This window comes from Octopus bimaculoides, chromosome 15 (assembly GCF_001194135.2).
Source record: "Octopus bimaculoides isolate UCB-OBI-ISO-001 chromosome 15, ASM119413v2, whole genome shotgun sequence".
Classification (NCBI taxonomy): Eukaryota; Metazoa; Mollusca; class Cephalopoda; order Octopoda; family Octopodidae; genus Octopus; species Octopus bimaculoides.
In genome coordinates, this window is record NC_068995.1 from 6,844,175 (window position 1) to 6,848,676 (window position 4,502).

Sequence of the window (4,502 nt, forward strand, 5' to 3'; positions counted from 1 at the left end):
GTGTTCGAGTTCGGTGTTGAGCGGTGCTTGTTGAGGGGCAAGTGGTGTTGTTGTTGTTGATGTGGTTGCATGTGGTGATGCTGGTGTTGGTAATGTTGGTGGCGATGACCTGTCCGTATTAGAATTGCCTTCGTCTTCATCATCATCATTATCCTCTTCATCATCATCATCATCATCATCTTCTTCCTCATCATCATCATCGTCGTCGTCTTCATCGACGTCACCATTCAACTCCATAGCGTTGTTGTTGTTGCTATTACTGTCATCATCATCATCATCATCGTCGTCATCATCGTCATCATCGTCGCCGTCGTCCTGGTCACCAGCAGCAACACCTATGAAGGTCTCTTGCGTCTGATGTCTTTCTGCCACCTGAACTGTCGTTGATGAAGATGACAAGGATGATAACGACGACCAAGAAGATGAAGACGATGACGACGATGTTGCTGGTGTTGGCTGCCGTGGTTCTTCAGGTGGTGGACTATAGTTCGTTGTTGTTGTTGTTGTTGTATACAGGGCAACTTTCCTTTCCATTGCTGTCGGAGGACCTTCGTCAATTGAAGAAGATTCCATGGTGGTACAAAGTTCATCCAGGCAGTCATGAAGGATTTAGGGGACTTGAAGGGGTTTTGTTGTTGTTGTTGTTGTTATTGTAGCTATTATTGGTAGAGTAATTGTTATTTTCCTTTCAGAATTTAGGATATATGTCAGGGAGGGGTGGCATAACGGGAAAGACTGGCTGTCACAGTTTCTAGGTCTCGGCTAAAATATAAAAACAAACAAAAAAATAAATAAAAGATAAAAATACAAAATAAATTTAACAAAAAAAAAACAATTAACCACAAAATTTGGAGAGAATTATTAGCCAGAAAATGATGCTGGTTTGTCCCACCGGTTGTTGTCTAATAAATATCACATTATTATTATTTATAATCTCTGGTTAAGGGGTTGAGGGTTACGCCAATATCTGCTCGAGATAATCCGTGGGATTAGTGAAGGGGAGGGGAGAGTAGAGACACATTCATTAACATCAAAATAGGAATTTTAAAGACAGTAAGGGTTTGTTCGGGGTCCCTTGAAGCAAGTCAAGACTAGCCGAAGGGCTAAACATGTTTAAAATGTAGAAATGAAAGCAAGTCCCAAGAATGACAACATAATTTCCATCTAGAAAAGACAGAGTGTGAGTGAGGAGAGAAAGAAAGATAACAGTGTGAATGAGGGAGGGTGCGGAGAAATATAAGACAGTATGAGTGAGGGGGATGACGATAGAGTGAGAGAGAAAGAGATACATAACAAAGAGAGAGGGAGCATATAAAAAATTGTGTGAGGGAAAAGAGTGACAGAGACGGCGAGTGAAAGAGAGAGTAGAGTGTGTGTGTTTGTTTTAAGAGAACAAAGTTGAAAAAGACAATTCTGTTGTAAAGAAACGATCATGGCAACAGGGTAGAATAGTGAAAAAGTGAATTTATAAAGCGAGAATAATTAGTAAGAATATTTGTCACACCTGCATTATAAATCATCTTCATAGATGCACAGAGAAAAATGACCCAATCACCATGAGGTACTTACTGGGTTATATTATTCCGCATTTCTTTTTTCTTTTTATAAACTTCTACTTCTTCGAACACCTATTTATGACGATTGTCTAAAGATATAATCACCCTAATAAAAATTACAATTAATATTACGAACGATATCAAGTCATGTATTAGAATTTACAACTTGCGTTTCATCCATAAATTCACAGAGACATAGAGAACTATTTTTTCTCAAGGCGCTTTTAGCAAGGGATGTCGTATGCAAAATAGGCGTAATCTGCCGGTAATCTTCCGATAGTAATCAATAACGACAATTCAATTCGATGAAAAATTTAAGAATTGTCCTAGGAAGAAGAAAAAAAAATAATCATTAAATAAAAAGAAAAAAATTAAATTAAAATAATTATTATCTAAAAATATAGAGTAAAATTTTCTAGAGAAAAAAATATTTGATTGCTCGTTAGAAATATATAAAATATATTAATCGCCCGTACTTAATATATATCACTTAGCCTAGATAGCTTTAGGAAGAAAAAAACTTAATCGATTCATTTGAAGGACAACACAACACATGGTGTATTTCTTCAACGCTTTATTATTAAGAATAATATTTATTTTATTATCATCATCGAGTTTTTAAATGGGCCGTTGTGAAGCCATGCAATTTCACTAAACGTTACTAATGCCCTTGAGAAAGGCATGAACATCACTACATCCTTCCCTCCCTTACTAATAAAGAAGCCTAGATATTATTTTTTAAGAAGGCGATTAAATAAAATAGCGACTAATACTTTTTTTTTTGTTTATGTTTGCTGGTGTATATTATATAAACGTTACATCGCAAAAAGCATTGTCAGCTTTTATTGTTTATATAGCATTGAAAGGATCACTAAATTGATAAAATAACTTGTAAAATTCTAAGGCTCTCATTAAAGTGACTAAACGTTTCTTACACTTATAAATAAATAAAATTAATACTGTATTCTAAGTCATTAGAAACTAATATTTATTTGGTATAACAATGCGGTAAGCTGGCGGAATCGTTAGCACGCCGGACAAAAATGTTAATCGGTTTTACGTTCTGAGTTCAAGTTCAGATCTCACCTAGGTCGACTTTGCTTTTCATCCCTTAAGGATCGATAAAATAAGTACTAGTCAACCTCTGGAGATCGATGTGACCGACGAGTCCCCCATCCCTACGTCAAGATTTCAGGCCTTGTGCCTATAGTAGAAAGAATTATTTGGTAGAATCGTTAGCGCGTCGGTCAAAAATGCATTTTGTATTTAATTATGGACTCTTTATGTTCTGATTTCAAATCTAACCGAGATCGACTTTACATTTCATTTATCTGGTGGGTCGATATAATCGACTGTTCCTTAGGCTTTAAGTCTATAAAAAAATATATATTTATTAACAGAATGAGATAGAAGAGTCATAGTATCGCTCCGAGTCAGCCTTAGAATAGCAGACCCATGACCAAAATTATTTTAGCCATGATTATCTTTTAGCATATTTTTGTTTCCTTTTATTTTTCTTCAGGTATTCTTTATCTGGGACTACATTATCCACTGTGTCCTTCCGTTTTCAGCATGGTATGTTGTCATTTAGCTGCTGTTTCTAGCAAGCAACGGGACTATAGACAGGCCTCGTTTGTGACGCGCCTGCACTTAAATGCAGGACTGACAATGCTTTGTAATCAACGGTCTGTTATATATAAACACGAGGAAGATAGAAGGGTCACTTTACTTTTTATCTCTACCAGGATTGTCAGTAGAGTGGACCAGTAATATGAGAAGAGTATTAAGATTACAGCGGAGGGGAAGACATAACTATTAGTTTTATAGTGCAATGGATGGGAGGACATAAGTGTTTCCTAGTGCAACAGGGGAAGTTTTATTAACATCACATTACTATAGTGCAGCCGAGGGGTCAGTGATGTAACAGTGCAGATGAGGGGAGGTTAAGCCGATAGAAGTAACATTATAAAAGAACAATTTAAAAGCAATTATAACAGAATCAGATGTTCAGGGAAGAATTTTTTTTTAAATTAAACATTAAAAAAATATTGCTTTATTTTTTTTCCGAGGCAAGGAAGATTTGTCAGGTTGTTTTATATTATTTTGTCGTTATTTTTGTCTTATGTATGTTTTTAAAATTTTTGACAAAGTTGTGAAAAAGTATAAAAGGAAGAAAATATTCACTGCTGCAATTAGTGCATCACTTCCGGAGAGTTCGACGTCCTTATTGTAATGTACTTCCACTCCTTTACGATGAGTGAAGCCTTGAACTTCCGGTTTTGGTCTCCGCCTCCATCTCCTTCCCTGTCTCAGTATTTCGTGACGAGAGGAGAGTAATAGTAGTAATAGCACAGCAAGAAGTGATGGGAAAACGATGAGTAAGAGAAGACGATGGAAGTGAGAACGAGTGACGAGTAAAGGGAGAAGGAAGAGTGAAGGGTAGGAGGAGGAGGTAAAATAAGCGAAAGAAAAACAAGTGTTGTTGGCGAAGGCGGAGGTGAGGAAAAAAAAGGGACGAGTAAGAGGAGAAGGAGCAGATGAGAAAGACTTGGAGAGGAGGGAGAGCGTAAAGAGTAGGAGGTGAACGAAAGAGGGAGGTATAAATAAGCGAGAGAGAAAAACAAGTGTTGTTGGAGAAGCTGGAGGTGTGCAGAGCTGGATGGAAGTGTCCTTGTTTTAATTTTGTCTTCCAGTCTCTTTTTTTTTTTATTGCTTGATTGCATGTTTTGTCTTTCTGTCTGAGTCTCATCTAGCGCTTAATTAATTTTTTTTTTGTTTTGGACATAGCGTATCAAGCCAAGCAATCTCATCTAAGCATCTCTCTGTCTCTCTCTCTCACTTTCTCTCAAGAACGTCCAGCTAAGAACTTTGTTATAAATTCTTCGACTACACAATTATTCCTCACAACACCGACACCTACACACACAGTAACTCTCTTTTTAATAA